Here is a 25779-nt window from a genome sequence, read left to right as displayed (position 1 = left end):
TGAGAGCCTCGTTCTTCAAAGCAAACCTGCTTTCGGTGGCTTAGCCCAATACAGCAATCCAACCCAGTGGCTGGCAAAGCTCCAAGGTATGCAGTCAGGGGCTGCAAAGGCCAGCCCATCTGTTTCATCGTTGGCTGGGCCTGCACGTTTGCTTATTTATTTCAGAGGCTCTGCAATGCCCTGCCAGACCAAACCCCTGTCACTGTGAGACGTAACACATGGACCCAGATATCGGGGAAGGGAATGATGCTCCTAACAGTAAACGCCAAGCCACGCGGTTCCCTGGGGAGGAACCAGGCAGTTGCTTAAATGTCTAGCTACCCTTCCACTGCAAGCTCCACCAACGGCATGACCCACAAGCCTACTTCAAGGTCACTGTGAGCATCGCTCCCTGGTGGGAGGAGCTGGGCTCCATGGACTTCCCTTCCGGGAAAGGGCTTGCCTAGCGGTGGTGACCTCACACACGGCCTGCAGGCACAGAAGGTACGTGAACTGGACGGCAAAGCGTCTCTTCGTGCCAAATGCCAGGCATGCCAGACAGACGCTTCTTCAGTGCCTTCCCGTTGGATGATTTTCATAATCTGTAACTTCTGGGCAGCAGTTTATGAGTTGATGGTGGTAGTAACTATTAAGGTTTCTTAAAAATTCCATTGTTAGGGGTATGTGTGTTCTGTTTTTAGCCTGTGCTTTAATGGAGAGTAAAATTAATCTCAATGGTCAGTTCTTAGAATTATTGGTCTCAGAGACATACTTTAATTCAAAAGCATATTTGCTTTCCTCTAAAGCAGCGGTTCTCAACCTGTGGGTCGTGACCCTTTCACAGGGGTCGCCTAAGACCATTGGAAAACACATATATAATTACATATTGTTTTTGTGATTAATCACTATGCTTTAATTATGTTCAATTTGTAACAATGAAATTGGGGGTCACCACAACATGAGGAACTGTATTAAAGGATCGTGGCATTAGGAAGGTTGAGAACCAAACTCGCAGCCGGCAGGCCACATGCTTGCCCTAAAGGAAGTATGCCGTCTGACAGCATACATGTATAGAAATGAATATATCTAATAGAGCCCCATTACGGACAGAAGTAGATATGAGGGGGCAGAGTTACTAATACATGGTCCTTAAACTTAATCCTCCCACGATAGGCCTACGGTTTAAAGGGTGTATGTATATGGGGGTTGCATTTCAGAAGATGTAATTGGCCTACATCCAAATAAAAACGAACTAAGCACGACCAGCTTCATTTATATACATCTACCAACAGTTATGCAGAGACGGTTATGGGAATACTATGGGATGGCTCGAGCAGTTGTTTTAAGGGTCTCTCGGCCCATGAAAACTGCATTCGGAAATAGCTGAGCTGGGCCTGAGTCTACTGCCCGAGGTCTCCCAGCCCGAAACCCGCCATCTCGGGTGTGATGATGCCCTTCCCCACTCTGCTTCCTGGCTGAGCTCCTCCGAGGCTTCCCTTTCCGAGTATTCCTGAAAACGTTCGGGCTCGGTCCCCGCCCCACGGCTCTGTATTACCCACTCACTGCATAAAGCCAGCGGCAGCTCCACATCCAGGCAGGATGGGGGTTGAGGGCTCCCAACGCGGGTGATCGCTGTGCTGGGCAGAGGCCACGCGCCTTCAGGACTTCCCTGGGAGGCTGGGGGTGCCCTTGGAGGGACGCTGTGCCCTCGGGGGCCTCAGATAATCGCAGTGAGAAAGTCAGAAGCCTCGAGAGGCCATCCTCTAGCAGCCCTCTGCCCTGGTCTGGGGGTCGGGCCCTTTGGGGTCCTGCCCTCGGCAGCAGCCAGAACACAGCAGAACCCCATTCTCCTCAACACGTGTGCATTTCCATGGGAACAGCTTGGCCTATTTCTATGGCACCTATCACCATGGCACCTACTTGCTTTGAGAGCACAGGCTAAAAACAGAACACAGAGAAAGGGGCACGCCACTTCCTCGCCTTCCCCTCTCCCATAGCCGTTGTACCTCCGGCGGCTCAGTGGACCGGATCCACTCCCAGCTTCTGTGATTGTGTTGTAAGTGCCCTTAACACTGAAAAGGCTTTCTGCTGGCATCGGCATCATTGAGGGGTGATGTGGCCCGAGGCTCCAGAAGGGGCTCCTCCCAGGGCTTGGTCAGGGCCCCTTACGTGGTGACTGGGGGAGGGGAAAAGTGGGGAGCAGGGCAGAGGGACACCAATGTGCACAGATGACCCAAGAAAGGACCTGTCTTTGTTCTCTCCCGGGAGCATGTGGGACATCCTCTCCAGGCTGGATCCACAGGCCAAAGAGCCCCCCAACCTTGAAGGTTTTCCTTAAGTGATAGAGACCACCCTTCCAGTTTCTGGGGTCAGACAGTTTAAATCCGGGCTCAGTCACTTGCCAGCCAGGTGAGATCAGCGGTCCCCCTCTCAAAGGTTACGTGTACTCATCTCTAAATGGCGGTGAGGATGCACAGCCCACGGGGACAAGCCACGTGCTGTGGCCTCAGCCTTCTTGGTTGCTCCCTGGTTTCCTCATCTATACACGGGGAGAATAATCGCACCTGCCTCGAAGGAGCTTTTTGGGGTGCGAGGAAACCATGTATGCAGCGCGCTGAGCTGACGCTCGAGCCGCTGGAGAGGAGGGTGTGAGGAGGAGGCCAGCGATGATGCCGGGCGGCCCTGTTTCTCCCGGGCCCTCCGTCCCGCCCTCCGTCCCGTGGGGCAGGTCCATGAGCAGCCCCCTGCCCTCAGATTTCTACACTCACCAAGCCCCTGGCTACCACACATGTAACGGAGGACAAGCTCCTGCTCCGAAACAGCTGTCGCCACGCCTAGCGCCATCGGCCAGGGGACTCGCTGTGACATCCTGGACAGTGGAATTCTCACAAACTGGAGACGATTGCAACACGGTTGCCGGCCTGTGGATTTGAGAGCCACGCAGGCTCCAGGCTCCCTTCTCCCACCTGTGAGCTGAGTGACTCTGGACAAGTCCCCTAACTCCCCCTTCCTTCTCCATCTGGGACCCGGGGCGATGCCGCCCGTCTCAGAGGGAGCCGGGGAGCATTCAGGAGAACGGCAGAGATAAGCTCCCGTCCAGCACGTGGCGGGCACCCAGGAACCGTGGACTCCCTTCTCTCTTCACCACCCTGACGCTTTAAGGCGGAGTAAATAGTCAATGGCCCCAGCATCAGCGTTCATAATAGAAGGAAACATAACAGAAGGAAACTGGCCCCTTTCCGGCATTTGCTGGCGGTGCTGGTAGACGCACCAGCCAAACTCCCAGGCGCACTGCAGGCCCAGGGCTGGCGCGGCCACCCCCGCCCCCCACCCCCCACCCCGTGCCCCCACTGCCCTCCCACAAGCCACTTCTCACAGCGCCCTCTCAGGGATGCTCTGCCCGGCCCAACGAGCGGTGGGCTCACTCTCAGACACAGCCTGCTCATTCCTTTCTATTGTAGAGAACCCATGTCCCCGTGGTGAGCACAGTGGCGGTCTCCCTGCCAAATCGCACCCCCCAAGAGCGCCCCCTTTCCATGTGGGGCTCCAGTGCTTCCACGGATCTGGGTGTGGAACCTGCAACCTAAGCTGAGCCGATCCCAGAATTCTACCCCCGTGTGCGGGATTGCTCCATGCGGCCTGGGACGGTCGGTCAGAAGGAGGCTCAGGACTCATCCTGAGAAGGGGGGTGGGGGGGCGGGCAGAGGCCTTCAGGGCTGCAGCTGCAAGGGCTGGACTGCTCGGGCCATTCGACCATCATGAGCAGAGCAAACCGGTGCTTGAAGAGCTCTAGCCCACAGCACGGTGGCCATGACGGTGCCCCCTAGACCCAGGGCATCTCACGCGTCCTCCTTGGGATGTCCTTAGGTCCGTGAGTCAGGGAACCCCGTTTATGTTGACAGCAACTGGAGCTGGAGTGTCTGTGACATTAGGATAAAGGAGAACCCCCTGGAACACTCCGCCCTCTCTAATCTCGGGCCCTCGCCACAGGCAGAGCGTCATTTCCAAGTCCGGTCTCCAAGCAAGCCCACCTCGTTCAGTGCCCACAGTCACAGAGTCAGCTAGCAACCGAGGATGGACGCAAAGTTTTCTAACCAATTCGAAGTACAGTACTTTCCACTACACATGTTTGATGCATCGACAAGACCAGCAACGCCATGAACTTCACCAGGACTCAGCGTCTGATTCTCAACCACCGGCAGCCAGGAGGGGGCAGCAGGAAAGAGCTAGTCTCACCCAGCAGCTCTTCAAATCACAATGCCCAGGTGTGTGTGTGGGGGGGGTGGGGGGGGGGTCGTTTGCACTAAATGTGGTGGGTGCAGCAGCGGCAGCTCTGGTCGCCAGTGGGTGTGACTGTCTATATGACTCTCAGTCTGACTTATAGTTTATTAACTTTAGGAAACCGCACACGCATCACCCTCTGCCACTGTGTACGACGAAGGGTGGACACGTACGCACGCCTAACAAGAAAGCCCTTTGAGATCCGTAGTGTCTCCATTTTCCCGACGAGGACACGGAGGCCCCCAAAAGATGCAAAGTCATTTTCGCCAAAGCTGCGGCACGTTTCGTAGTTGGCGAGAACGGGACGGGAAATGAGGCTATGAATTATGTTTTCATTTCTTTCTCTAGAGAGGCAATGCTTTCAATTCCCCAGTTGGATTATAATTTTCTTGAGTCCAAGTCTATTTTTTCTTTCCTGTTTCGACCATCCATTATAGTCACTTAAGAAGTGTTTGTTCCCAAACTGTCAGCAGAATCTCCTGCAGCCAGGAACGCCCAGCTCGGCCCGACAATGCCCGGAGGTCTGCTGAGTACTTTCCGAAAGTACCAGGCACTGGGCTGAGTGCTCGACATATATAATCTCGTTTTTTAAAATGGTTCATTGTATTTACGTTATTCTTGGAGCCCCGGGAGAGTGGCCTTCTGCCAAGGCCTGTGAGGGGAGCTTTGGGCTGGAAGTCGAGGATCTGTTCTGAGGAACAGACACAGAGGCAGTGGCCCGAGAGAGTGGCAAGTGGCACATGACTACGTGGAAGGGGCAAGGACTCTGGGTTTGATTCCAGGCTCTGGGTGGTCTTACTACCTGGGTGGTCTTACTACCTGGGTGGTCTTACTACCTGGGTGGTCTTGCACAAGTTACTTGTGTATTTGTGCCTCTGTTTTCTCATTCATTCAATGAAGACATAACCCCAACAGCTCTCTGGGAGATGAAATCCTATCAGTCACACACCCAGCACAACACGGGGTGCAGTTTTGGTTTTCTCCACTCTATTTCTTCTCTGCTGGGCACCACCTCGTCGTAGGCCCTCGTGGGCATGAGGGCACCGGCCCCTGCTCCGTGGATTATGGCCAACCCTACCCAGGAGCCAAAGAGAGGTACAAAAGCTTGAGAAAACATGGGCCGCCAGGTGGTGGTGGGGGGGTGGGGGGGAGTTTCCACCCGATTCCTTGCCAAGCCTAGATTAGCCTCTGGAAAGCAGAGTGAGCCAAGGAATGGCTGTAGCCCGGGCTGCTTTGTTTCATTACAGATTCATTGTGTTTAGATGATAACAAGTCTTTTTCCTTTTGTCTCTGCCTATGGGGCCGTAAACAGTTCCAGATCTGAGAGCCTGAGCACCACGTCTGAGTGACTGACTAAGAGAGGAAAGGGGGTTTGCCAGGAGGATGCCGTTTCGGTTAAGATGCGATGCTGTTCCTCTGGGCAGCCGGGCGGCCCTGAGAGGTGAGCGCTCTCACCCAGCCGGGGACACTTGCTCGGGGCCCTCTCGGGACAGGGGAAAGTGACGCCTCCCCGGGTGACTCTGACGGAGCGGCACGTTTCTGGGGCTTAGGAGGGGTCTTCACATTTTACCACCTCCTCTAATCTCCTCTTTCCTTACAGAAGGCTGCAGGCCCAGCATTTTCTTTCACCCAGAATGAGGCTGCTGGTGCTGCACATTACATCCTTCTCCTGGGAGCAGTTTCGCTTCTGCTTATGGGAGGCGGTGTTCTCAAAGTGCAGCGCTCCAGAACCCCCATGGTGAGCCCGCACAGCCATGGCATACTCAGCCCAGGGCGCCTTATGTGCCATGTCAGCTCAGCCAGGTTCATGGACCCTGAGAGGGGGCGGTGAAAGATTTAGAAAAGACAGACAAGAGAAGAAAGCTGGGTCTGGGTGGGACGCTGTCCTCTCTGATGGAGAGCTAGCGACAGTGCCACGGACTACGAGCCGTGTCTTTATTTTATAGCCAGATTCCAGGAGGCAAAGTAAGGGTGTGGTCAAGATGTTTACAGCATTCTCGTGGGTTTCGATCCTTCTCAATTACATGCACCTGAACTCTATCAAGCCACGTCACTCAGACACATGGGGCCACGTGTTCGGACCATAGGTTCAAGCTTACAACTACAGCTGTTGGCTATAATTGTGCTGGGAGGGCTCTGCCCTCCAAGCTGGGACTTGCACGTGGCCATGAGAGAACTGTGCCCTCTCATTAGTCCGAGGCTTGAACCTGTCCAAACACTGTAGCCACTCTCCACACCCGGCAGCGGAACCCTTGTAAAAATGCAGATTCCTGGTGCCACACGATTCCCGCTGAATTAGACTCAGGGAGCCGTTAAGAACGTGGGTTTTAGAGTCAGAGCTGGAGCTGGGAGGATGGATGAGCTACCTTTGCCCTGTGGCCGTGGGCCAGGTATTTAACCTCCATGGGTCTCAGTCTCATCACTTGTACAGAGGGAATGGCCAACAATCAAAGGAATATGGAGCTCATGTGGTTGTTACACGGATGAAATGAAATGATACATGTTTAGCCATGCTTGGCACATGGTACGTGTTCAGTACAGGATAGCTCTTCTTTTTATATAATACCGGTCCTCAAACAGTCTGAGGACCCTACAGGAAATAGTAAACGTGGCCATCCCCACCAGGGTTAAGATTCGTGCTACAGTACTTTCTACTGCACAGGTTTTGAGGCATCGGCAAAACCAGCAACCCCATGAACTCCACCAGGACTCGACCACCGCCAAGCCAGGAGGGGGCAGCAGGAGAGAGTGGAGTCTCACCCAGCAGCTCTTCAAATCACAATGCCCAGGGGTGGGGGGCCCTTGCACTAAATGAGGTGGGTGCAGGAGTGGCAGCACGGGTCGCCAGTGGGTATGGCTATCTGACCCTTGGTCCAACTCATAGCTTATTTACGTTAGCAAATCACACACGCATCACTATATTCTAGGAAACAAAACTCCACTGAGATGTAGATATTGGGAGAAGAGATGAAGCCAGGGTTGGCAAATTTTGTGTACAGCCTTTGTGCTACGAATGTGCTTTACATTTTAAAAGGGTGCTAAGAGGGAGTGGGTAGAAAAGGAGGTCTCTGTGAAGGATATAGAAGAAGCATGTCCAGCAAAGTAGGTTGGAAACCTAGAGAAGAGAGCCACGGGTGAGAAGCTCAAGGTGCGGCCGTGACAATGGTAGCGACATTAGGCACTAGAAGTGTCTACTGGTCCTGGACGTGGCTCTTTCGTGACTTCTGTCTGGGCCTTCGATCGATCGTGGCACAGAAGCCAGCAGGGGATGGAGGACTGAAGGAAGGGGCAGGCGGGCAGTGCAAACAGCCCGTGTAGATAATTCTTTCAAGAAGCTTGGCTGTGACGGGAGAGAGGAAGGGAAACTGAAGAGAGAAGTTAGACGGAACCATGGCACCAAGAGCATGTTCAGGTACTGATGAGTAATGCTGGTGGAGGAGAGGCTGAGGGTGTGAGTGAGAGAGAACAATGTGTGGAGGGAGGTTCCAGGGGAGATGGGAGGGCATCTGGCGCACAAGGGGAAGGTCAGCTGTGGCAGGAGCACACCTCTTCCCTGGCATGGGAGGGTGGAGAAGAGGAGGAGGTACGCTGGGTGGTTGCCAAGGGAGGACCTTGAGTTTCTTGGGGCCTCAAATTTGTTCCATGGAAAGGATGGATTCACTGCCAATGACAATCAGAGACAATAAAACTGATTAAAAGAAGGGCCGAGGAAAGAGGGACAGTCTGGAGGAGATGCCGATGGCAAGGGAAGGGGGCAGTGAAGTATCCAGGGGCACCTGCAAGGGTTTCTAGGCAGCCTGGGGACCCAGGACTGTAATGGCTCAGATAGACACGGTGGACTGAATAATTCCTCCAGCAGCCAGCACCCCAGGAAGGAGCAGGCTCCAGAAGTGGGGTTCAGCTGGGTGGGTCCACAAAGAAGGATAAGTGGATAAGCGTGATTAGAGAGAGATGCAGGATAGAGAGGAAGGTGCCCCCGGAGTTAACAGTAGTCACTGGTTAGGTGTCCAGCAGAAGGGTCAAGGTCACTTCTGTGTATTGACTAGATTCCCTCTGCAACAAAGAAAGTGATTGGAGGCAGGCGAGGTAATAACAGGAAGAGCAGGATTTTTAGAATCAGACAGATGAGGGTTCAAAATCATCCTTACCATTTCCCAAAATAACATTTTGTCTCTAAAATGTGAAAAATAGCCCGGCTGGTGTGGCTCAGTGGTTGAGCGTCAACCTATGAACCAGGAGGTCATGGTTTAATTCCTGGTCAGGGCACATGCCCAGGGTTGCGGGCTTGATCCCCATTAGAGGGTCAGCAGGAGGCAGCTGATCAATGATGCTCTCTTGTCATTGATGCTTCTATCTCTCCCCCTCCCTCTCTGAAATCAATAAAAAAATATTTTTAAGTGTAAAAAATACATGCTTTGAAGAACTTGTAAGAATTCGATGAAATAATTTAATATAAAGTACTCCAACTAGACATTACCATTTCCCAGGTGCCTGTCTTATTATTTAGCGCTCTAACTTCTGCTTTTAGTAGGTGCCTGGCACATAGTAGGCCTTCAACAGGTACAAATGTCCTCCTTCATCTGGTGAGGTTGGTAGTGTGGGCCCGCTTCCTGTATTCATCAAATCACCTTCTTTGGTTCTGGAACAAGCTCCCCTGAGACAACTGGTGTTCCCTTCCTTGACCTGTTCAATCTCAATTATTGCCATAATGAAATGGAACATTGATCTATATTTCCTTTCATTGAGCCAGGCTGTTACTTAGTGATTTCAGGAAAGTATACATCATGAAGGTTGATCTCTCAGACCACAGAGATTCAAGGACCAAGAAGAAGGAGGAGGAGGAGGAGGAGGAGGAGGAGGAGGAGGAGGAGGAGGGAGAAGAAGAAAAAGAACAACAACGGAGCCCAATACCACTCTTGCTGGGAGGCTTGGGCAGTGAAGGAAGAGGCTGCCCAACCCAGTAAACAGTCTGACTGGTCTGCAGGAGACAATCACATTGTCACCAGAGGTGTTCCTCTGAAACACAGAGCCAAGAGCTGTCCTGGGTTTTGCAAAAGAAGAAATCTGAGAGTGCAGCAGGCATCCAGAAGACAGGCAGTAGAGCACAGGTGGGCTGAGAAACTGGCAGACCGAGAAGGCATGAATAACGTCAAATTCAGGTCCAAAGCACACATCTGTGGTAACATGGCACAAAGACATAAGCTGTTCCCAGTTTCTGCTCTCCCTTTCTTCCTTTTAGAAAGAGAACTCTTAAGTTGTAGTTGGGAGTATTTAGTTGGCCCAGCTAGCCATTACCATTTCCCAGACTCACTTGCAGCTAAGTGTGCCCAGGTTCTGCCAATGGCCTATGAGTGGAAGGACATGGCCAACTTCTAGATAATGTCATTTGAGCGGGGCTGTTTGCCCTCCAGCTCCATCCCTGCTCTGCCTCCAGACAGAACAGAAGGTGGATGGGATGTTGAGCCAGCTTTGACTATGCAGAAGAGAACACAGTAGGAATGGAGAACAACACAATGGAAGGAACCTGGGTTCCTGAATGACCCTGTGGAGTAGAATTGTTTATTTGTCCTGACCATCTACCTCTTCTTAGCTATTAGACGAAAGACTTCTATTCTTTTTGGGGTCTTTTGGTTACAACTTAGCTCATACCCTACCTAATACAGATATTTCCCAAAGGTACAGAGAATAATAATTTTTGTACAGATTGTGATATTTATTGAATGCTTACTCTGCTAGGCATTGTTCTAAACATTTTACATGTATTATCTCATTTAATCCACACAACACTCGCAAATGAGGGCTTTTATCCCCATTTTACAGAAAAGGAGGCGCAGGGAGATTCAAGACTTTTCCTAAAGACTTGTAGCTAATGAGATTGGCCTAACCAGCAGTCAGACAAGTATGCTGGAGATCAAACCCTTAGTCACTATGTTTATCAAAGCATAACTTTTTACAATTCTACGCAGTCAAGGGAGCTGTGCCTGAATATTAACTTGTCTTGCCATTGACTGCAGGATCAAGGCAAGGCATTTAGCTTCTCTACTAGTTGGTTCTCCCCAAGAGCGTACGAAGGGGGCCCACACTATGGACCTCACAGAACTGCGGGGATGATAAAAATGAACTCATGTGTATTTAAGAAATGCTTTGAAAGCTGTAAGTGTGGCATAAATTAAATAGGGCCTTCAGGAAGGCTGGGGAATCCTTAAACCAAAATAACAAAACGCACTCAATTTTTTAAAAAAATGCAAATACCATCTAGCAATTTGGCAGGTCGCCTGGGAAGGCTGCTGAAATATGCTGAGGAGAGGGCTACGTTTGGTTTCGTGCATCTGTCATCCTCAACTGAAAATGGGAGAGATTAACTGAAATGAATTGAAAGAGAGCCTACCTGTGTTTGTGGCGTGCATGTGCACACACACACACACACACACACACACACAGGCTCCCAGTAGAAGAGATTCATTATTACTGAGAGCAGGAGTAGCAACAATCCTCAAGGCCTGTGGGAAGCAGGCAGGTGCAGAGGTTGGGGAGTGGGTGGGGAATGCAAAATGCCTTCAGTGTGAATGGGGACCTTGGGGAACTCCAGCTGGTGTTGCCAGACCTTTCAGAATCACATGTGAAGTGACCCCATTTTCCAGGAATGCTCCAATTTACAAATAAAACATGTCAAGGGCCAGCAGTTGACCTCCCAGGATCTGGCCCTGTAGCCAGAAGTCACATTTGAGTCTTTAAGGTCCTTCATCATGATTATGCACAAGCCACAGTTGAGCTTTCTCTCAGCTCACAGCCTCCCCCCTGCCCCCGCTCTCCGTCCTGCCTCACCCCATGCCACCTTCCTCTTCCTTCCTCCTCACCTTAACTCCACCCCTCAGGCGGGGCCAGCTCCCTCTTTGCTTTCTACTCTTGGACCTCTCTTCCCCTTCCTTTTAGCTTGTACCCAGCTATCTGGGAGACACAAATGAGCTTCCCTCCTCTGCCTGCCAATCAATGCCAACATTCTTCTTTCTGCCAACATCATCTCAACCTGCTACCTGCCCCCCACCCCCCACATGCTAACTTTGCATGTGTTCTCATGAAGTAAGGGGGACTGCAGGTAGCTCTCAATTGCCTTTTGTAATGAAGGCGGGGCGGAAAAGCACAGATACTGCTAGAGAGAAGACCCCCCAAAGCCACGTGGTTTTGCCTTTAGTGTTTGGTGGCGTACAAGTCAGAAGCACATCTGTGGGGCGCGGTTACGGTGTTTTGACCAGGTTCAAGCCTCGGACTAATGAAAGGACAGGGTCCTCTCATTGCCACGTGCAAGTCCCAGCTGGAGGGCAGGGCCCTCCCAGCACAATCATAGCCAACGGCTGTGGTTGTAAGCGTGAACCTATGGTCCGAACACGTAGCCCCTCGTGCCTTGTGATAGAGTTCAGGTGCATGTAGTTAAGTGAGGGTGAAACTCACGAGAATGCTGTAAACAACGTGATCACGCCCCTACTTTGCCTCGTGGCATCTGCTATAAAATAAAGACATGGCTTGTGGGCGCTGGCTCCTCATCAGGGAGCAGTGTCCCACCGAGACTCAGCTTTCATTCTCTTGTCTGTCTTTTCTCAGTCCTTTCACCCCCCCACCCAGGGTCACTGAACCAGGCTGAGCCGGCATGGCACATAAGGCGCCCTGGGGCTGAGTATGCCATGGCCGTGCCGGCTCCCCACACACATCACTGTGGTCACTCGCGCCATGCTGGTCCTGGCCCCCAGTGGAGACGGAGACAAGCAGCACTTTGGCCTGGACAAAGCCTGGAAGAAAATAGTCAAACTCCGCCTCCAGGTGGAGGTGATGACCTGGGTGCTGCCTCACCTCCGCCTCTTCTCTAAGGTCCCTGCGTGTGTCCTTTGGGTGCTCAGGGAACTTTGACCGGCCAATTGCCCGTGTCTGCGGCAGCCTGGAGTCCCTTCACCCCCACGGCCACCCCCCATGTGGGTCATTTAGCCGCATCACCTCCTCGCAGCAAGCTCCTGCCCCGGAGCTGACAGGTACCTCTGGCGGGTTTCAGTTTCACTTTCTTGGCCTTCACATGACCTGGGGATTCTCAGGGCAAAGACAGGGACCACAAGGCCACACAGGAGGGAGGACAGAGGGGAGAAAGGCTTCCCACACCTGAGCTATGGTCAGTCATCGTGTGCTGAGCGGAGCCTGGACTTTTCAAAGAGAGAAACAGAGACCCGCCCGCACCCCCCCTTGGAGGATTTCAGGAAACTTTCTGCCCTGTTCATTGGCTGTGCCCTGCCAGCCCCGGGGCGGGCTCTCTGCAGACCCCGCTCCTCTGGGAGCTGGGAGGGCGGGTCTGTGCTGTGTTCCCTGCCCTCCTGACTTACAGTTTGTTTGGGACGGCTGGCCTAGGACTACACACAGTTCCTCTCTTTGTTTCCACAGCTCTGCAGAATGTGCTTCTCTCAAAAAGGCATAAAGGTCCTCTTTCTTCGGCTGGCCTGCGTCCCCGGGTTGTCCTGCAGGGCCTGGTCAGCACGCCCAGGCCAGCCCAGGGACTGTCAGAGCCTCAGTCCACAGCCTGAGCTCACGTGGGCTGTGCTTGGGGGTGTGGCCTCCGTGGCAGGCAGCCACCCCAGCTCTTAAAGCCGCAGAGCCTCCAGCGGCTGGGAGGGCCCTGCCAGCCTGTATCCCAGCCTCCCTGCAGGAGTTGGCCTGCTCTCTCTGGAACGGGGACACGTCATGCAAGGGCTTGGCTGGCCTCACCCCGGGGACTTTGAAAGTTCTGATGCCAGGGTTGCAGTCTGGGCACCACGTGCCTCTCTAGGCCTCAGTTTCCCGGTCGTTTAACGCCCAGTAGACGATGGCTCTTAGGCTTTTCAGAGGGATGCCTCCTTCGAGGGGAAAGCAGGACCTGCTTTCTGCTGCTCTGGCTCCGGCTTCAAAGCCTCAGGACCCGTCTTTTGCCCGAGGATTAAGCCCAAACACCACCCGAAGTCACTCACCAAAAGGTCCCTGCCCCAGCCTGTGGCTTTCCCTTCCCCGCCTCCTCTGACTCTCAGCACAAGTCACACACCTGAGCCCCCTGCAGGGTCCTCCCTTCAGCTCCAGCCCCTTGCATGCCCCTACCTGTGTCTGGCTCATTCTTTCTGCCCTCTGCCTCCATCTGGCTAACTTGTTCCCTTCCCATATGACTTGGCAGAGCAGAGGTGTGGCTTCCTTTCCTGGCTCCCAAGAACAGGTGAGGTGCCCGCTGTGTGTCCGGCAGCTCGCCCTGCTACTCCTCCTAAAGCCCTTACCCACAGGCATCGCCTATGGAGGCTTTCTTCTCTCCGCCGGCTGCAAGCTCAGGGTGGACACGGCCTATTTTCTTACCACCGCCATTTTAATAATATTGGAATGAGTGAGTGAGTGAGTGATAAAATAAATGGATTTAGAACAAACAAAATAGAAACAGACTCACAGATACAGAGAGCAGACTGATGGTTGTCAGAGGGAAGTGTATATGTGTGTAGGGGTGTGGGGGTTGGAGGGACTGGCTGAGAAGGGTGGGTGGAGAGATTCAGAAGTACAAATTGGTCGTTACAGAATAGTCACATGGACGTAAAAGTATAGCATAGGGAAAATAGTCGATAATATTGTAATATCTATGGATGGTGCCAGATGGGTACTTGAAATATCAGAGGGAATACTTTGTAAAGTATAAAGTCTAACCATGATGCTGTATACCTGAAATTAATACAAAATAGCATTGAATGTCGACTGTCATTCAAAAATAAAAATTAAAGAAATGGGTGGGTTTAATAGAGTGAGTGAGTGAACGTTCTCTTTTACTATAGAATCAGAAACCTTATGTGGTGCAATCCTACCCACCCAGGGTGCTGTCTCTGACCAGCGGGATCCTCGGGCATTACTCTGCTAAGGCCCATAGTGACCACGGCTACCCATCCCTCGCCTTCACCAGCCCCAGCTTGCCTACAGAGCCCTGGTGTCAAGCTTTCCCTGTGTGATGGCCTATTTCTAGAGAACGAAATAAAGTGAAAGGTAGTTGTTAAACTGTTCCTGGGTCACAGAGGAGCCAGATCCCATCTATTATGTTAAATTTTATTAGAAAAGTACTGAAGATGGGAACAATCTAAGTGTCCATCAACAGATGAATGGATAAACAGATGGTAGGCACATCCAATGAAATATTATTCAGCCATGAAAAGGGACGAAATTCTGATACAGGCTACAATATGGATGAACCTCTAAGACATTATGCTACATGAAATAAACCAGCCACAAAAGGACAAATGTTACCTGATTCCACTTATATAATACTGGAGGCTCAGTGCATGAAATTCTTGCACTTGAGGGGGGTCCCTCAGCCCGGTCTGTGCCCTCTCACAGTCCAGGACCCCTCGGGGGATGTCTGACTGACGGCTTAGGTCCGCTCTCCTCGCCGTCAGTCGGACATCCTTAACGCTGCCGTGGAGGTGGGAGAGGCTCCCGCCACTGCCACTGTGCTCGCCAGCCATGAGCCCGGCTTCTGTTTGAGTGGCACTTCCCCTATGGGAGCACACTGACCACCAGGGGGCAGCTCCTGCATTGAGCATCTGCCCCCTGGTGGTCAGTGCATGTCATAGCGACCGGTTGTTCCGCCTTTCGGTCAATTTGGATATTAGCTTTTTATTATATAGGATACCTGGAATAGACAAAGTCATAGACACAGAAAGTAGAATAGAGATAACAGGGGCTGGAGGAGAGGAGAATAGGGAGTTACTGCTTAATGTGTATAAACTCCTGTTTGGGCCCTAGCCGGTTTGGCTCAGTGGATAGAGCATTGGCCTTCAGACTGAAGGGTCGCAGGTTCAATTCCGGTCAAGGGCACAGCCCGGGTTGCGGGCTCAATCCTCAGTAAGGGGTGTGCAGGAGGCAGCTGATCAATGATTCTCATCATTGATGTTTCTATCACTTTCTCCTTCTCCCTTCCTCTCCGAAGTCAATAAAAATATATTAAAAAATAAATAAATAAACTTCTACTTGGGGTAATAAAAAATTCTGCAAATGGAGCGTGGTGAGGATTGTATAACATTATGAATGTATCGAATGCTACTGAATCGCACACTTAAAAATGATTAAAATGGTTAATTTTCATGTCATGCATATTTTACCATGAAAAAACACACACATGGCTTTATTAGAAACCTGTGGCAACACCCTAACCTGCACCCTCGGGGAATGACTGCTTATAAAGAAGCAGAGCTTCGGGGCCTGAAATGCTCCTGGGCCTGGCCGCTCCTTTCTGGTTTCTGGAGGCCCGAAGCTGAAATGCAGAGTCCCGGAAGGTGAAGTTGTGTGGATGACCAGAGGCACCAGGAATGCCAAACATTTACAGTTGGTTTCTTCGGTGGCTGAGATCCAGGGAAAACTGCTAAGGGAGACATAGTCAAGAGCACCAGAGCGTGCTTGGGGAAAGGAGCAATTGCTTGTGTCCAGAGAATTTAGAAGTATAATCAAGCTATTGTGTGCAACTGCTCAACTAAAATGAGGCCCCCTCGAGAATTAAAAATTAAACCCAGGTAACTATTGTATGCCAGGTAATTGCGGCTGTTTAAAAGTGAAGAAAAGGAAAGGCAATTGAAGGGACTCAGTGGGTGATAGGAATAAGAATTTAGGATGCTTTTTTTCCAAAGAGGTGCCTCAACCTGAATAAGACATGAAATTTCCAGATTCAGTCACCTCAAAAGCTGACTTGTTCTCTAGTTGAAATCAGGTTTCTGCAAACTGCGGAAGGAGATCAAAGTCCGTTTCTTGTCTCAGCTCCACGGTGCCGGCGTGTCCAGGCCCTACCTGACACCTCAAGGAGAAACCATCAGCCATCGGCCAATACTCTGCAGCCTCTTTTTGCTCCTTGTGAAGTCAGCCCAAGAAAGTTTACTTGAGGGCAGGAAAAATGCAGGTTCTTGTCATCTGTGTCCACAAAGGTAGCTGGGAAGGGCTTGGGCTATGGTGTCCAGCTGTCTCCTGTCCAGGCTGGGCCTCCAGTGGAGTCTCCCCGTTTGCTGGGTCGTACCACTGTCTCGCCAAGTGCATTTGCACTTCTCATCTCCCGTCTGCCTGGCCTCTCTCAGGGAAAGGGGGGGGTGGAGGGGGTGTTGAATATTACAATCTGAACCTCACCCCCCAGGGATGAGACCCCCAGAGTCCAGGGGAGCCGATGCATAAAAACAGCCAGGCCTCAGAGCCCCTACAGGTCCAGGGAGGGATATAGGGGCAGGCTTAGTCATTTCCCTATCTTCAGATCTCTAAGCTTTACTTCTTCCAGAAAACTACCTGACCTCTCCCCCACCCCTGCCCCCACCCTGCCCCAGACCAAACCAGCAAGCACTTCCTGTTACAAGTTCTCAGAGCTCCCAAACTTTGTCCTTTAAAGCACTCATTACTGTATGGAATTCTAAATTCATAAAATTATTAGATTGTCTGACTCTCCCACTAGACATCAAGCCGCTCTACAGCAGGAAATGCACATGTTTTGTTGACGGCCGTGTCTCCTGTGCCTAACAAAATCACCAGCACATAGTAGGTGCTCAATCACCATAGTAGGTGCTCAATCAATTCTTGTTGACTGCATGAATCAATGGGAGCCAGAGGAGATGGAAAGGGTGTTCAGAAATATTGCCTTTGAGTCCTGAAAATTAAACTTGCTCCCATGTTAATAATAGCTACCATTTCCAACTGTATTAGCAACTGTAACAGTTTACTGAGTTTTTACTATATGCCATGTTCATGGTTTATCTAATTTAGGGGTTGTCTCATTTGACCCTGAAAGCTGTGCTCTGGAGCAGACACTATAATTCCATACCAAAGGTAAGAAAACTGGCCCAGCCGGTGTGGCTCAGTGATTGAGCTTCAACCTATGAACCAGGAAGTCATGGTTCGATTCCCAGTCAGGGCACATTCCCCAGGTTGCTGGCTCGATCCCCAGTCGGGGGTGTGCAGGAGGCAGCCAATCAATGATTCTCTCTCATCATTGATGTTTCTATCTATCTATCTCTCTGAAATCAATACAAATATATATTTTTAAAAAGATAAGAAAACTGAAGCTCTGAGAAGTTGCTAAGTGTCTTGCCCATGGCCATACAGACATCAAGTGGCAGAGCGAGGATCTGACTATGGCTGGGTCCTTCATACACATACTAGGAACGGCACTTCATCCTCATCGGAACTCTAGGAGATAAGGCCCAGAGAGGGTAAGCAACCTGCATAAGGTTCCACAGTCAGAAAGCCACAGTCAGGCTTCAAACCAGGCTCTGATCCTGAAGACTGCTCTCAAAAAGAATGTCTTCATGGCTCAGTAGAAAATGTCATTTTAAAAAACGACTAGAGAAGTCCGTTGAGGGAGGCCCCCCGGGGGAATTAGAACCAGGAATCTGGATTCAATTGAACAGAAGGCCAGAAGTTCCCATTGAAGAGGCTGCCCGCACCCCTCTCCCCCACTCCAGCGTGGTGCCCACTGCACATTCCTGTCCTACTCAGTCTCAGGAAATGACCTTTCCTCTGAATTCTCCCAGCCTGGAGCCACTACCTGGGACTGGACCCTTAATCTAAGAACGAAGCCGGGGGCAGGGGAGGGTTTCCTGTGACCTCCCTGTCAGTCTCCCAGCTTCACAGGGCCTGGCAGGCACTCGGCCAGCCTCTCCCTCCTCAGTGCTGGGGCCCCACACAGCTGGGAGTTCCTGAAAGGCTGGGCGGCCTGGTCCCCAGTCTCAGGAACAGAGCAGCTCCTAGTCCATTCTGCTGGTCGGGCAGGGGGAGACCGTGGCTCTGGAGTGGGGCCCCCCCACCGGGAGACTCCATAAGCACAGCCTGGCTTCTGCACAAGGGACCAGTGGTTTTCAGAGTTTTCAAAAGTACATTTCTCAGCCACAAATAATGCCATTGTCACGGTGGCACTTCCTGTTTTACACAAAGCAACCCGATTAGAAACAGAAAGAGGCAATACACTGGCGTTCATGGCAACTGCTCGGTTGTTTGGGAAATGCTGACTTCTGGGATGGTTTAGAGGCCGACCAGACACATGAGAGGCGTGGGGCGGGGGCGCCAGCTTTGCCTCCACTGCCTGCTATTCCAGCCCCCGGGGCCTGGATCCTCGCAACCAATTTCCCAACTGGTCCTGATGCTCCGGTCTCTTCCCCTCGTTCTCCATAGGCTTCCAGACCGACTGTCCCCAGATGGTATGCTGGTGACATCATCTCTGTGCTCAAGACCCTTCCATGGCCTTTCCACAGACCAGAGTGAAGTGTGCAGACTTAGCCAGGCACCCAAAGTCCTCCTGTGGTGACCTCGACCACACTTAACACAGACTCTGCTTCCGGTGCTGAAACCAGCACAAAATATAAGAGGGAACCAAATAACTCAGCCACCAGGATAAGAACTTATTTTTAAAAATAGAAATTAATGCAAAAAGAAATCCATGATGAGCAAGATACAAAATTTCACCGAAAGACAGGGTCAGAACCTGCACTTGCTGGCTCACCTCGCTGGCCTGTTCCCTGTCCTCCACTCCCTCGCTACCCAACGCCTGGCCCCGCCTGGCCTGCTTTAGTTTTTCATGGCACTTCTCACCCTCTGATGGGCCACTTTTAGTTTATTGTTGAGCTAGATTCTAAGCTTCATGAGAGCAGGGCCTGGTGTCTGTTTGTTTCTGGCCGAGTTCTGGAGCCTGAAGCAGGGCCTGGTACGTGGTCCATTCTATCCCTCTGTGTTTCTCTCCTGTGTACTCACTGCGGGTAAGCGCCTTGGGGCAGGAATTCCGCCTTGTACCTCGTGAAGCGTCGGGTGTAGTGCCTGGCCCATGGCTCATGCTCAGGCAGTGTGTGTGTGCATGTGTGTGCATGCATGTGTGTGTGCTTGTGTGTGCGTGCATGTGTGTGTGTGCGTGTGTGTGTGTGTGTGTGTGTGTGTGTGTGTGTGTGTGTGTTTAAATTAGACTGAACTGCCCTAACCGGTTTGGCTCAGTGGATAGATCGTCGGCCTACGGACTGAGGAGTCCCAGGTTCGATTCCGGTCAAGGGCATGTACCTTGGTTGCAGGCACATCCCCAGTAGGGAGTGTGCAGGAGGCAGCTGATCGATGTTTCTCTCTCATCGATGTTTCTAACTCTCTATCCCTCTCCCTTCCTCTCTGTAAAAAATCAATAAAATATATTAAAAAAATAAAAATCATCATTCTCCCCTTTAAAAAAATAGACTGAACTTTACACCTACAGTGGGGCCTTGACTTACGAGTTTAATTTGTTCCGTGACAGAGCTCATAACTCAAATTACTCGTATGTCAAATCAACAGTGAACGAGTGAGACACGTGATGCTGGGCTGATGTGGTGTTCACTGTGGCGTTTGCTGCGCCCACTAGCGGTGGGGTATCTGAAGCTGGCTTGTAACCCGAATTTTAGCTCGCAACTCAAAGCAAAAAATTGGCCGAGAGACGGCTCGGCTCGTATCTCGAAAAACTCGTTAGTCGGGAAACTCGTAAGTCAAGGCCCCACGGTATATTGATTTGATCTAGTGAGTCCTTGAGGTCCACTCTGGAGCTCCCTGGTGAAAAGTAAAAAGATATGCTACTTTTAGGTCATCAGTAATAAATGACAATAATGACGGCTAAATGAATTAAACTCTATCCCATGAGATTTATTGGGATTTCCTCTATACAGTAAGTGCTATTATTACCCCCATTTTACTGGAGAACGAACTGAGAAGAATTGTTGCTACCGACACAGCCGTGAAGCTGAGAGCTATGACTCCAACCACTATCTGTCTGGCTCCAGAGCCGGCCTGGGAATGACATGAAGCCACTGGGTGGCCAATATGGAGGAGAGAGGAGAGAGAACTATGAGAAGAAAGCCCAGGACTGAGTCAGGTAGAGGAGGACTATGCAAAGGAATGGCCCAAGGTTAGGTGGGAAACCAAGACAGAGAGGTGTCCCAGAATCCAAGAGAGCGCGGCTGGGTGTGTGGAGCACGGAGGACAGTTGCTCAGACTCAGCCTCGCGCGGAAGTTCCTGGTAACCCAGCCAGGAGCAGGCTCTGTGTCGGGCTTTCTCCACTGCTGCACGACTGGTATTTGTGGCCGGATAATTCCCTGTCCTGCGTGTCCTTCTGTCCAGCTGCAGCCTGGCCTCCACCTGCTAGATGCCATAGCACCCCTCCCGGAGCCATGGCAACCAAAATTGTTTCCAGACGTTGCCAAATGTCTCCAGGGGCACACAAGTGCTCTGGGGTGAGAACTACTGCTCTGCAGAGGGCGGGGCAGACGTTAGATTGAAGCAGGTAGAGGAGAGAATGAGAGGTGAGAGGGAGGAGAAAGCCAAAAATGAAAGGAGGTGGGAGGTGGGAGGTGGGAGGCAGGGCCGAGGATGGTATTAGCTGTAGTTTTGAAAAAAAAAATATATATATATATATACACACACACACACACTAAAGGCCTGATGCACGAAATTTGTGCAAGAGTAGGCCTTCCTTCCCCGGCTGCTGTCACCGGCTTCCCTCTGGCACTGGGACCTGGGCTTCCCTCGCAGCCCTGTCTTCATCTGGAAGGTCGTCCAGAAGGACATCTGGACTAATTAGCATATTATGCTATATATATATATATATATATATATATATATATATATATATATATATATAATGAGAGACAGCAGGCCTATAGGTTGGTGCCAATGATGATCCAGGACAGAGTAAAAATTAGCTGATGGGACGGTGGTGGGGGAGAGAGAGAGAGAGAGAGACTAGACTGACAGTAGGTGTGATATTCTGGGACAGGCAAGAAGGAATAAGATCCAGACACAAGTGGAGGGATTCGCCTCTCAAAGTCAGGGAGACACTCAGCCCAGTGTAAGAGAAGAAAGAGAGGCCTGTTGCAGGAGTAGGTGTAGGAAGGTGTGTACGTTTGGTGGTGGCGAGAAGAGGGAGTTCCCATCTGTTGGCTTCTATTTTACCAGCCAAGCATGCGGCTCGGTGAGCAGCAGGGCTGGGATGGAGAGCAGGGAGGAGGGGAGAGGAAAGGCACAATCCTTGTGGTGGAGCAAAGCAAGCTCAAAGGAGAAGAGGGAGGACTGTGAGGCAGTGTCGACAGCCCCTTTGCAGTCAGAGGCCAGGAATCTGAAATGAAGCCAGTCTACGTGGTGTGAACATTCTCCAGCAACTTCGTCTGCACTGGGGACAGCGTGGAGCAGGTGGATGAAGCCCCGGGGACTGGCAGCGGCTCCCAGGCAGCCTGCAGGAGCGGGCCCCAAGGTTTGGTTGTTCTTCCTTCAGCCGGAGAGAAACGTGGTGGCATCGGTGCATCTTCAAGATCAGAAACTGGGGAGCCACAGCAGCCTCGCATCTCCTGGAGCAGATGCACCAACCTCCTGGCCTATACCCAAGCCCATGGAGCTGTCTGTGTATGCGCCGTGAGCTCCCCAGGATCCCACCAAGCTGGAACCAAAGTCCGCTGATCCTCCACAGTCCAGCAACGGTGCCCCAGCTCCTCTGCGAGTCCTGCCCGCCTCCCGCTCCCAATGATATCTGCCTTTTTGGCTCCTGTCCCTTTTCTTAGAGAGAAGGCAGCAGATAGGAGCAATGATTCCAGATAGGAATCAAGATGTAAAGTTCCAGACATTATGATCTGCTCATCTTAATTTCTCCCCCCAAAATATATTTGTCTTGACTTCAGAGAGGAAGGGAAGGGAGAGAGAGATAGAAACATCAATGATGAGAGAGAATCATGGATCGGCTGTCTCCTGAACACCCCACACTGGAGATTGAGCCTGCACCCTGGGCATGTGCCCTGACCGGGAATTGAACCGTGATCTCCTGGTTCATAGGTCGATGCTCAACCACTGACCCACGCCAGCCAGGCTCATCTGCTCATCTTAAAAGGAGGCAAGTTCTCTACTAGACATGAAACAGAAGGAAATTTCAATTCTCCCCACACATCCTCCGGGGATCCATCCTTCCTCTCCCAGAGAACTTCAATAAGAGGAAGCAAGATGCCTGCGGTCTCGAGCACTGACACTTCATTGGAGCCAGAAAGTCCAATTAGAAAAGCAACCTCTGGTGGGTTGTTTTCACTTGACTCAAGCATGCTTCCATCAGCCACCTCCATGATCTCTGTGGCGCTGGAACATCTCTATAGAGTGTGAGGAGATCACCTGCCCCCTAGCGAGGAGTGGGCAGTTTTCAACATCCTGGTGGAAATGTCACACCATTGTGAGGACATCGGGAATGCTGGCTTTCTGAGGATCTCCGCAGTGTGACTCTAACCAAGCTACAGCCGTGAGGCCACTTAACACCATAGAGGGGTTCTCCTAGACTACGGTCGGCAAACTCGTTAGTCAGCAGAGCCAAACATCAACAGTACAACGAATGAAATTCCTTTTGAGAGCCAAATTTTTTAAACTTAAACTATATAGGTAGGTACACTGTTATTAACTTAATTAGGGTACTCCTAAGCTGGCTTTTGCTAAAAACATCCTCAATCTGATTGAGGTACGTTCGCTGAGGTCAACCCCTTCCAACTCTCCCATCCACACTCGTCTTGTATACTTGTTTCGTCTATCTTTTGTCACCCGCACACAATTTGCGGACGCGACTAGCTCTAACCACTGCACAATGAGACTGCTGACTGACTGGCTCACTCAACTTGTGCATGAATCGCGGGCGCCTCCCCGGCGCATATCCCGCAGCCCGCCTGCGCCACGTCTCCCGTCGCCCGACTGACTGACTGGCACCCCCCACTTCTTCTAATGCCACTTCTTCAAAATAGACTCGCCCAGGCCAAAAACCGACTTCTGCACGTGGGCCACGAAGTTTCAATCGCACTGTACATGCGCGCCCGCATGTGGTATTTTGTGGAAGAGCCACACTCAAGGGGCCGAAGAGCCGCATGTGGCTCGAGAGCCGCAGTTTGCCGACCACGGTCATAGGTGAACGGGCATCAGAATCCCTCCCACCCAGGGCTTGCTGGGCTCTGCCCGCAGAGTTCCTGATTCAGTAGGCCAAAGGAAGCAAGGGGGACAAGAACGTGTACTTAGAAGCTCCCAGGGGCTGCCCATGCTGCTGGCCCGGGAACCCTGCTGGAGAAACACTGACATTGAGGCAGAAGATGGGTGCTGGTGGCAGATTTGAGTTTGAATCCGGGCTCCATCGAGCTCTGGGAGCCTGGGCCGGTTGCCTCCCTCTCACTTATAACACGGGGCTCAGCCTGAACACCCTGAGAGCTTGTTGTGACAATCCGAGGGAAATCATGCCAAGTCCAAGGCACTCGGTGACAGAAAGTGGCGGCTAATTTCACCGGTATTTATTCTAACACACCTCCAAGCTCAGCGCTACTCGGGTTCCGCACCCAAGACAAGCACCCACTTGGCCTCAGGAGTCATGAGGAGGTGACTGACTTGGTAATCTCCCCACCTTCTCTTCCTTCTTTTCTGAGCCCCCAGGCACCAAAATAGCCCCAACACCCACCAAGGCACTGCCAGCGATGACATTTCCAAGCGGAGGAGATAACTGATCACTTTCAACTTCTGTGATATTTTAAGCTCATGATCATTCAAATCTAGGTCAGGGTGAGAAATGAACTTGGGCTCACAGATTGTTAAAGCTGAGGGGAAACTTCAAAACGATCTAATTTTCTGTCAAAGATGAGAGAGGTAAAGGTGAGGAAGCCGAGGCTCAGAGACGGGCAGCCGCCAGCCGGAGGTGGCCCAGCGAGTCCAATGGCAGCTGCAGACCTGCAGCTCTCAGTCTTTCCCAGCCTGACTCTCAGCCTGCGAGGTGACAGCGGGGGGAGGTCATTGAAAACAAACAAAACAACTCAATGGACCAAAAATGTCTGTTTTCATAAATGAAACTGCATTTCCTTTGGGCTGGTGGGGAGACCCGAAACTACAGAATAAGAATGAGTCTCATCCTGAAGCAATGGTTAGACCAGTGATGGCGAACCTTTTGAGCTCGGCGTGTCAGCATTTTGAAAAACCCTAACTTAACTCTGGTGCCGTGTCACATATAGAAATTTTTTGATATTTGCAACCATAGTAAAACAGATACTTATATTTTTGATATTTATTTTATATATTTAAATGCCATTTAACAAAGAAAAATCAACCAAAAAAATGAGTTCGAGTGTCACCTCTGACACGCGTGTCATAGATTCGCCATCACTGGGTTAGACCTTCATAGAAGGATATATTGGAATCTCTGAAAAAGAAGGGAGATTCTTATGCTTATCAGTGAAGGGCGTGTGTTAAAAAGAATTTGGAAACACAGACCCCACATCATGTCACTTCCCTTCTTAATTTGGCAGGTGGGAAGATAGACACCCCCCCCTCTCGATGCTTCTAAACCAGCGGTTCTCAACCTGTGGGTCGAGACCCCTTTGGGGGTGGACTGACCCTTTCACAGGGGTTGCCTAAGACCATTGGAAAACACATATATAATTACATATTGTTTTTGTGATTAATCACTATGCTTTCATTATGTTCAATTTGTAACAATGAAATTGGGGGTCACCACAACATGAGAAACTGTATCAAAGGGTCACGGCATTAGGAAGGTTGAGAACCACTGTTCTAAACCGACTTCCTGCTTCAAGCAGGTTCCCTCCCTCCACTGTTCACCTCTCATGCTCCTCTAACGTTGCACCCCCAATGCAAAGAGAGCTAGCCCTGCGCCCAGGGCAGAAAGGCATCTTTTCCTTTTATTTGACTTCGAAAGATGAATAAGCGAACGACCTGTTTGCATTACATTTTCTCTTATTCCATTCTTCTCCCTGGTTGAAGCAGCCAGTGTTTCCAGGAGCCCATTGTTCGCCAGGCGCTCTTGATCAGCTGCCTTGGTTACAAGGATGGCCCCTTGCTCTCAGTCAACAAGATGTGCTGAGCGCAGCTAGTGCCTGCCGGCCACTGGGCCACGCGGATGATTCAGTGATCAGCAAAGGGCACTGTCCCTGTCCTTGAGAGTGTCCAGGCTTCCTTCTAAGAAAGGATGTCTTTTCAGCGACAGGGCAGGCACGCTCAGGATGAGATGGGCAGGGTGCCAGAGCTGGTAGGAGCTTATGGTGAAATTTTCAGGGATTTTGTGAGCTGGTGGTTAAGGACAGCCACTATTAAAAATTAAATAATATAAACTTACAATAAAATAAATTACAAAGGTGATACACACTTCAAACTCATCATTTCCTAATTACTTTATAATGTTTTACTATGCTCTTGAGGTTATTTATATCTATAGGTGGAAATGCTGCATAATGTTGCCCTGCTGGGCACTTCCCAGCTCTGGGCTCAGCCATTGCGTTGGTAGTTTGGCATTGGTCATGGTGGGAGTATTTACATCATGGAAATCAGAAAATGTTACCAACTAGGGCTTTTCCTTTTTCTTTTTCCTGGAGAGCTGGTTATTAAACATATATTAACACACCACTGTATATAGCTGACACAGTAAGAGGTAGAGGAACCAAGTGAGTAATTAAGAATAGTTGTAGGGGGTGGCTCTGAATTGGTCCTTAAATGCTAAGTAGAGAGAG

At 51.0% G+C, this 25779-nt stretch overlaps 1 protein-coding gene across 2 annotated transcripts in view; it reads right to left on the bottom strand.

Moving 5' to 3' along the window:
* The window catches only part of DGLUCY (D-glutamate cyclase), a 62699-nt gene extending 49873 nt beyond the window's left edge, over positions 1–12826 (bottom strand). Inside the window, exon 1 of one of the 2 annotated variants that reach the window (XM_014446975.2) lies at positions 12624–12826. The gene's annotated coding sequence lies outside the window, so the exon portion shown is untranslated. Of the gene's footprint in view, positions 1–12105; positions 12125–12623 lie in introns of those variants that run through there. The other variant, XM_023745874.1, reaches the window with a different exon arrangement.
* Positions 12827–25779: the final 12953 nt, after the last annotated feature.

This window comes from Myotis lucifugus, unplaced genomic scaffold (assembly GCF_000147115.1).
Source record: "Myotis lucifugus unplaced genomic scaffold, Myoluc2.0 scaffold_593, whole genome shotgun sequence".
NCBI classification, from domain to species: domain Eukaryota; kingdom Metazoa; phylum Chordata; class Mammalia; order Chiroptera; family Vespertilionidae; genus Myotis; species Myotis lucifugus.
Note: the sequence above shows the minus strand (reverse complement) of the source record. Positions and strands in the feature narration are given on the sequence as shown.